We start from the raw sequence: 9,518 nt of genomic DNA on the forward strand, positions 1-9,518 counted from the left end.
CCTCTGGAGGATCCTCCACCTTGAGGTTCCAGAGGCACCAGCAGCTTCAAATAACTGTTTGCTGCTTTGTAAGGGCATTTTAACAGCTGCTCTCTTAATCCGATGAATTTGTCTAACAGAAACCTTCCTCATTATGTCTTTAGCTGCACAAACCCATCTTTGTTCTGAATCAGCCACTAATCTCTTCACAGTACGATAACACTTCAGTTTTCGTTAAATATCCAATGTTTTCATATGGCACTACACTATCTGATGATTTTCTTCAGCAGAGAGATTCTTTCTCTTTCCCATATTGCTTGAAACCTGTGGCCTGCTTAATAATGTGGAACATCCTTCTTAAGATTTCCTTTAATTGAGCTCAGCAGACAAACTAATCAACCAGCTCTCTGAAATTAATTATAGTGATTCAAAGAGCCCTGACACACAATACCATCTATACATTTACTAGCACAAAAAAAAATCTTTATGACACTTAAATCCAATTTGCATAATAATTTGCAACACGGTGTACAAAGCTCAAAATAGTCGACTTTAAATAATAACAATATGATTTGAGCAATTTTATGTTTCTATCTCCATAATTAATCTAAAACCTGAACTGCTGAGAGAAACTAAATTACACTGACTAGTTTAAGTCAGTGGGTTGATAATGAAAGGAGGCTGGAATAAAACAGCAAAGCTATAAATTAGCCCATACTTGAGCTTTTTTTTTTTTTTGTCTTTTATGCTTTGAGTCTCATACTAGCATTTTCCTATTCACACCTGGTCCTGTTTTTCTTTCTTTTTTTTTTTAAATGCGTGATTATTAAATGCTAAAAAAGTACCATTGAGTCCTTTTACCATGTCAAATCATCGTCTCTTGTTTTGCGAGTTCACTTCATGTCAGCTCCAGTTTTGCTTTCCCCTCCCTCAGCTTCACAATTTTGATTTATATGACTGGACTCCCTGCCTTTGTGGTGCCTTTTTATTTTTTTTATTTATTTTTTTTTTTAAGAGTAAAATGCCTTTCCCCCTTCCCTGCCTGCCTCTGCAATCTAGATCTACTGTCTGTCGCTGCCCAGTTCCACACATCTCATGACAATGTTTCATTAAAAGTCAAACCGGACCCTCATGCAAGAGCTGACTCTCTGCATTCACGCGTGTGTGTGTGTGTGTGTGTGCGCAAGTATTGGGGTGTGTGTGTGTGTGTGTGCCACTCTGCCACTAAATGCTACTGTAAAAACGTCCACAGTTTTAACAGGCTTTTTGATCACAGGGTACGGAGTGTAAAAGTGCAATTGTGAGCCATTACGACTCTTTACTGCAATTATTGTCAGCCAGGCTCTCTGGGTTTAGCGCTCCGCTGTGCTGTTATGGGCCAAATACAGAGGGTAATTTTTGATTCACTAAAAACAGGACATAAAAGTTTGATCTGTGGGGCACTTTAGCTTCACTATGCTGTCATACGAGGGGGGCCTAAAGAAAGTAATAGATGGTTGCTACATTGGGAGGATGGAGAGATCTGTAATAATCAATAAATGTGTAATTGGAAACTGTCAGTTAAATGTTTTAGTATCCCCGCTGATATCGCTGCCTATGGCGTTTTTGACATAAGATAAAGCAATTCGATTCAAGGTTGTTTGATATACAAGAGCTATTTTCTATTTAACTATGAAGGGGATTGAAGTTGGGTTGCATTTAAAGAGACAGGACACTTCTTGCCAGTGAGTGAATGCTGTGCACTCTTTATATAAATTATATATTTTTTAATTTATTGTACGTCTTTTAAAAATTATCATAAAAATTATGACGATAAACACCTGTCCGCACAGACAAGAGTTCCCAAAAAGTGCCTGGAATACCAAAGTTGGATATAATGCATAAGACAAAACTAGTGAAAAGAAAGTGGAGATGATTTCTCTAGTGGAAAGAAGGAAAAATCAGTGCAGTGGCTTGGAGACTTAACTAACTGACACTATACAGGGATTTAAAAGTGTTCTCTGGCAAATACAATTTACTTGTAATTCAGTAGTAGGAAATTACTGCTTGTGACAACTGATATAATTTGAAACTTTGCTTATCTGATGGTATTCAGATTAGATTATACAATTTCTACTCCAGTTTTGACCAGCATCGTGGCCAAGTACCAACAATCCTGTCCTCCAAACCTCTGTTTCACCAGAATTTCATATTAGCCAATCTTTTCCAGGGATTCTTGGAGCACTGTCACACAACCCAATCTCAACCAGTCTGGCTACAATTGACTGTCGCACAACATGCTGTTTGGTCTTTAAAATGTCCTTCAATCTAATGTAACGCATGTAGTGGGAGAAAGGAAATAAATACTAAACAGCACAGTTCCAGAAAAAGTATTAGTAAACCTAACTATTATTAAAAGAAAGCTGTTTGTTACCTGATTAATCTTATCAGATGCCATTGATGCATAAGATGCCATTATAAATCCTCTGCCATTGCCAATATTTGGTACTACTGTCAGGTTTTGATTTACAGATCAAACTGCTTTTTTTGTTACATAAAAGTGCATTTTGATATTATTTGCAAGCCAGTGGAGGATATACATGAGGATTTTTAAAGCTTTGATGATTGTTTTGGCTTCTTGGCTCTAAAATGTAATTTATGCTCTTAGAAATTTAAACCACTAAAACCACTAGGCATCCCTTTCCTCCATTGTATCCGTTTACACTTTGTTGATTTCCTTAATGAATCCCTGAGTGTTTTGGGTTTCACACTGGAGTGCCTAGAGAGAACCTATGTTTTAGTAGCAGAGATCCATAGCGATTTAGCATTCTGCGGCATTTTGAATGCTACCATTTTGCAATTAGGGTAATGGAAAATGTCCTCAGATTAGAAGACAAGAGGGACATGTTCCATTAAGCTCCCCATAATGTATTTTTATCATCTGGCTTTCACATGTTTAACTCTGGCCATGTTAATGGAATGCCAGCTGATGTTGAGGCTACACTATATTTAAGGTGACATAGTTATAGAATAAGGTTCTGAGTAAAAATGCAACAAAAAGGAAATTTGTATATGCAGATACTCTTTCTTGTCTAGAAAAACAGTTAGACAAAAAATGTTTTTTTTGTTATTCCTTGTGATTACACTAAGTAGCTTAGTTGTTAAAAGTTATCTAGCAGGATCAATACCACTTTCATGTTTCTGTGTTGAGTATTATAATGAAGAGACACAGGCAGAAGATAATTACCGTAGTCTGGCAGCAAGGTGAAAAGCTGATTTTCTTCTTCTTAAATCCTCTTAAAATTAAACATTGACACCATTAACAATAAAATGCAATAAATTTAACATTCAGCGCCTCGTCACTAATAGCATGGCTATAACTTCCTGTTCAAGTTAGCTCGACTGTTAGGAACTATAAAATGTAAATATAGAGCAATGACCTGTGGTTAATCAGCCCACCTCCCATAAAATCTATGTTACTATGAGTGACTAAATGCGGTTGTTTGTTCCCAACCCCAACCAAGGACTTTTGTTAGCTAATCCCAATCAGCAGCTGTGTTTACTCTAGGCAGACAACACTGACACAACAGCGAATGAACACGTATCTCAATTTTTGTTGACTTTACACAAAGATACGTTTATCAAACCCGCACTTTCTCATTGCTTTTTGAGCCCAAACAAGTCCATATGTGCACCTTAGCCATGGGAGGCGATGTGAGATTGTGTGTGGGTCACTACTTGCAGCAGGAAATGTGTATAGGAAATGTTTTACACTGAGTGGTGCAGCAACATGACTTCAAAGGGTGACTGATGTCAGGGAAGCATATCAGAAACTTGGTCAGTTCCTCCCAGCGCTGACTTCGCATCAGCCCGACTCGCCTGCCTGGGTCCCTGTAGATGGGATAATGCTCCAGAGCAGGCTCTTAAGTGGAGACTGTGATGCTGGCATCAACCTCTCTGCACTGACAACACACTCTGAGGTTGGGAAGGCTTCTAGTGAGGGCCCCTCCTGTAGCATCTGCTCTTTCCTCTCACTTACTGGATGATTTCTGGGTTGTCGCACTCGATCAGTCTCTGTGTACCCGTGCTGGTATATCTGCACCTCTCTACATAAGCAACAATTCCTGTCTTTGCATCCCCTGTTGGTGTTTCTGTCAGTCACAATTCCTCCACTTCTCTTCACATGCGAGTGCTCTTGTTGTGTCATCGGTTTGCTCTGCTGCCTGAAGCGGTCACTCTGAGTGTTTCTTGATTTCAACAACCTGTTCTCTCTAGTTTGTGCTTTCATTTTCAACAACTTTGCCCATTTTCACCCCTTCCTGTGACAAGTTAATTCTTACATCCTTCATCTGATGATGTAACTGGAAGAAGAGTAGGAGGCTTTCAGTCTGCTAGATTCAAACTCTTCTTATTACCTCTTTGGTATCATTGCTTAAAAGATGTTGAATACACCTGAAGCCCATCGATCAATCCACCCATGACTTATCTGATATCCCTTTGCAAAGGCAACAGCCACATCCTCAAGGCGTTCCTTGGGCCGAAGGTACAAAGGATTCCTGAAAATTCTCAGAAGGGAAACACCCAGGAGGCTTTCTTACAATTAATCTGTCAGACTATCTTTGGCTAGACTTACAGCTGAAAGTCCTTTGGCGCATGTGTCAAACAGGTTTTAGTTTTGAGATTAAATGGTTTTGCTCATTGTCCTTTGCAAAATAGGAAAGGACAACCTTTCCTATTTTGCAAAGGACAAAATAGGAAACCTTTCCTATTTTGGAAAGGTTGTCCTCAGTCCAACCCAAATTGTGGTAAATTTTCAATTCTTATCATAAACTCCATTATACTTAGGTCTGGACTTTGTTTGGACTATTTGGGACATAAATATGATTTGATCTAAGCTATTCCATTGTAGCACTGTTCTAGCATTTTGCTTGTTGAAGTTGACTAATCCTTAATCTCAAGACTTTTGAAGAATCTGGAAGGATTTAACCCAGGAATATGTAAGTGGCTCCATTTGTCCTTCTGTCTCTCCTGTCTCCCTTTCCCTGCAGGAAAAACAGGCAGCCCACCATCATTTCCATCCAAATATGGGCTTTTTATTTTGATCAGTCACATGAAATCTCAATAAATCCACTGAAGTTTGTGCTTCTATCATGACAAAACATGCAAACGTTCAAGAGGTATTAATACTTCATCAAGTTACTGTTTATTGCCGAGGGCTAAAACATAGACAAATCAGCTCTTTTCTCACCAGAACAGGCCATGAACAATACACCAAGCTACTTGGTGCTTTTCCCTTGACGTAAAATGTCTAAAAAGGATGTATGTAAAATCGTTTTTTAAAGCCTCTATGTAAAAATACATTGTGATGAAGGTAGAAAGTGTCATCCTTGAACCTCAAACAGGCACCACCATGCTCAGCACTTGAATTCTCAAAAAGGAGCGGTGGCCACTCAGGATGCAAAAACAAAACAAAAAAGAGCGGCAGGGCAGCAAAGGGTAAAGGACCTTCTAATACAATGAGAAAAGAATGTATTCAGGTGGGATTTCTAATTCTGCCAGACTGCGATTAATCCCATCAATAAACAAAGCAGAGGTCATCGTGTTTTGGAGAACTCCAATTAGAAAGTAATCACTGCTAATCAGACAAGCTGCTCACCAGCATCTTGGTGATTTCGGCAGCAAAGGGCCCTCTGGTGAATAGCCTGCCCTGCAAAATGAGAACGACCGACCCACACTCTGTGATCCTGTGTTAAGGGAGTGGGAGGAAAAAGAGAGCGAGAGAAAGGGGCTAATTAGCGTTGCCATTCATTAGCGACTGTGTGTGATGTGTGTTTGGGTGGGCTGGTGAAATGTGAGCATTTTTATGATGTGGAGAGAGAGCCAAAAGTCAATGCGTGAGTGCTTGAAGCTCCTTTATCCAAGCAAAGGTATGGCTTAATTTGCACACCGCCTCTCCAGTCAACCTCTTGAATACGAGTCAAAAGAAGGGGATAGTCACCTGCCTGCAGACCACCGCAACGTTAGCAGCTGCATATGTAAATGAACAATGACTCAGTGTTTTTACCCAGTGACTCATAAAATGCTCCTTCCTGCTTAAAGCTAGCCTTCCAGGCTACAGGCCTGATGAGACAAGACTGTCCGCCAACTGATGGGAGGTTTTAAGCTTGCTGCGAGAGAGGAATCATCTTCTTGGCTTGGCAACCGTGTGGTGACAACGAGGTGTCACAACATTGTTGCTCTCGCCAAGAACCAGTCTAGAGCTAACACCCGGCAAAACTCTTGCTTTCTTATCAGATTAACAGCATTTGACCTGTTAATTGATGAGCTTTACAGGACAGAGGTAAGAATCTTGAGATAATACAGCTGTAGCAGAAAAGCAGTTAAACCATTCCTTCACTGATACAGTGCTGTAAAAAATAGTCTTCTTTCAGATTTCTTTTTAAATTTTTTCAAAGCAGTTTTTAGAAGATTGTTTTACTCATAAAAGTAAAAACGTTATCCATTCTGAAAAGGTAAGTGCCTGTGTAAGGTAAGTGTATTTGTGGCACAACTGCCTGCAAATAGCTAAAATCTCTAAAAATGCTTATAGGTGCCTATTTGTGGAAAAGGAAGCTAACACAGAAACTAATATTTACAGACTTTTTTTTATCTCTGCTGATTAAAAAAGACTTTTTTTAATCTGTACTGATAGCCAACCAGCACCAGCAGAAATAAATGGCACTTCTGGATTAGCTGATTTTACCCCCAGCCAATAGCATGTCTAGTAGCATTGTATTTCAGATTCCTAAGTTGGGTTTTGTTTTGAATATTTTATATGCCGTACAGAAAAATTTAAGAATAGGAATAATATGGAGTTAGGTTCCACAGAAAAATTAAAGAATAGCTGAATCTGAGAATACTGGATTGCAAATAAGTGGGGGCCATAGAGCATGGTGTATTTGGTGTAACTCGCAGTCAAATCAGTCCGCTGTGGAGGATTTTTTATTTTTTACTTATTTTTTGATGAATTGTTTATGAATATCTTAAGATTGTGCTAGGGGATTGTGAGATCTAGGAGTGGACTTTGACTATACTCAGTTTTAAGCCTTTTAGCAAGGAACTCTATGGTGTTTGAGCTTAAGTTCATATTCCTCCTGCAGGATTTTTGGCACAGAATTCATGGTTCCTCCTACTGTGGGGAGTATTTGTGTGAACGCTGATCTTAGCGAAGACAAGTGAAGCCTACAGGACTTTTCGATGTTGTGGTTCTTTTGTGACCTCCTGGGTGAGTCATTGGAACGCTCTTGAAGTTTTTCTGGTACGTCAGTCTGTCCTGGGAAAGTTCACCTCTGTTTACACCATTTGTAGGTAATGGCTCTCACTGTGGTTATCTGAAGTCCCAAAGTATTGAAAAAAAGTCTGTAACTCTTTGCAGACAGATGGATGGTAATGCCTTTGTTTCTCTTATCTTCTTGAATTGCTTTAAATATGGGCAAGTTGAGTGGTTTTTGAGACCTTTGAGTCCACCTCGTGTTGTCAGGCAAGTTCTATTTAAGTGATTTCTTGATTTCTTAACAATGGGGGATTCTTTTTTGGCATTGGGTTAAGTCAGCCTGAATAGCTTCCCCCACCCCTTATTTAATGAAATAATCACCTGAAAGCTGATGTGAAACATTTAAATGTGACATCAAAGCAGAAGCTGAAGAAATCTGTAAGAGGGAAATACTTTTTCTCAGCACTGTGTGTTCTTATTGATGGATCAACAGCACAGTCCGCCTTTTATCCCCACTCTCCTTTTTGCTCTAGCAGCATGAGGAATCTGTAGGGAACCCTAATCAAATAACTTACAGGCAATCACGGCTGCCATTTCAGTCATTTTACTGGAATAAGCACAGATGCTGGCTGGGCTCCCTCCTGGACTATCAGATCAAAACCACTGTTGTAGGCCCTTACCCATCGCTATTTCCCGTCTCGGCTTCTCAGACGTTTATAGGCTGAGGGGTGCGTGGCAATAATGACTTTTTGTTTATTGCTAACGAGTAACCCGCCAGTAAAAATGGCAGAGACTAAATGATTTGCGAGTTTAATTCCTCCACCTGGCCCCCTGATGGCCTATCGTCCCCCACCTACGCTCCAGTACACATAAATAACATGTTAATGATTGGTTTGCGGATAATGGCTTCTGTGGGCAGTGATTTGCTATGGCCATTCAAAGTTATTAGTGAATCATACCGGAGAAAGTGAGCTGTGATAGTTTTAACACAGATCAATAGGTATTTTAAGGTTGTTCTGGGCCCTTTGTCTCGTCTGCGAGGCAAGACAGAATAACAGGATTCTGATTTTTGCCTTTTGGCTTTTTGAAAGGTTTCTGATTGCGCTTCATCATGTCATCGACCTGGCGAGATTAATTTCGCAACTCCTGAGAGAGGTTAGGAGAGGACGGATGAGTGAAGTGACAGTAAACTACACATACACAGGAGGGTGTAGAATGGCCTGTAATGACATGACATATTTGGTGTAAGTATTCTTAGTGTGTCTAAGTTTACATTGGCTTTGTTTACCACTAAAAAAACTTTCACATGAATTATTATCTGTTTAGATTTAAAATTGACTTGGTTTAGCTTAAAATGTTAGCATGTACACTGAACTAGCATGGCTAACTGAGCAAAGGTAAAGTATTAAAAACTGGAGAAAAGCGTGATTGGTTGCTCATGCAAACATAATAATCTGATTTATTCTAAGCATATAAAGCAACAATTTATAGCTTTTAAGAGTTGATGTAGCAGAACTGAGCCCAAACAGCCTCAACTTGTACAACACGGAGCATGTTTCAAGTTCTTTTATCTAAATTGTTTGAGCATTTTTACCCACCTGTGGCCTTCATTGTATGTAAAGACACAAGAAATTAAGTATATCTAACCCTAAGCACAAAGATCTTCTTTCTTTTTAATATTATCGTAAACAAAACAAAAAAAAAAAGAAAAGAAAAGAGCTACTGAGGTGGGCATGTAAATATAAATACCGTCATGGGAAAACACGCATTTCATGATTGGTAAAACCACCTGTAGCAGCTAAAGTGTAAGATAATTCTTCCTTATATGAAGAATTGTTCTGGGTTCATTTCGACCTCTTCCATCAAATATTTTCAATCTGACTGATGGCTGGACTTTGACTAGATCATTGCAAAACCTTGAGATTTTTCCAGTTCAGATGCTTCGTTGAATGGTTGATAGAAATGCAGGATAGATGATCAAACTCTTGAAAATTTGCAAACCCAAATAACCACCCCTCTACCACCATGCTTGATACGTGATATAAGATGTTTGTGCTGAATTGCTGTATTTCTTTTCACCAAACACAGTTCTGTGCATTATGTCCAAATATTCACCTATTCATTTAAATGAAACATAGCGAAATGACATTCCCATTGCACAGCGAGGCTAATTCCCATTGCAGTAATTTAAAAGAAAAATAAAAAGGCAGAGTCACAAAATAATTGGCTGACACAACACTCTTTTTTTTCTTTTCATTTTGTCATGTTAGCCAAATCCTTTCCCTGCAGGAGAGTAATGCTTTTCAGC

Source organism: Xiphophorus hellerii, chromosome 17 (genome assembly GCF_003331165.1).
Source record: "Xiphophorus hellerii strain 12219 chromosome 17, Xiphophorus_hellerii-4.1, whole genome shotgun sequence".
Lineage (NCBI taxonomy): Eukaryota > Metazoa > Chordata > Actinopteri > Cyprinodontiformes > Poeciliidae > Xiphophorus > Xiphophorus hellerii.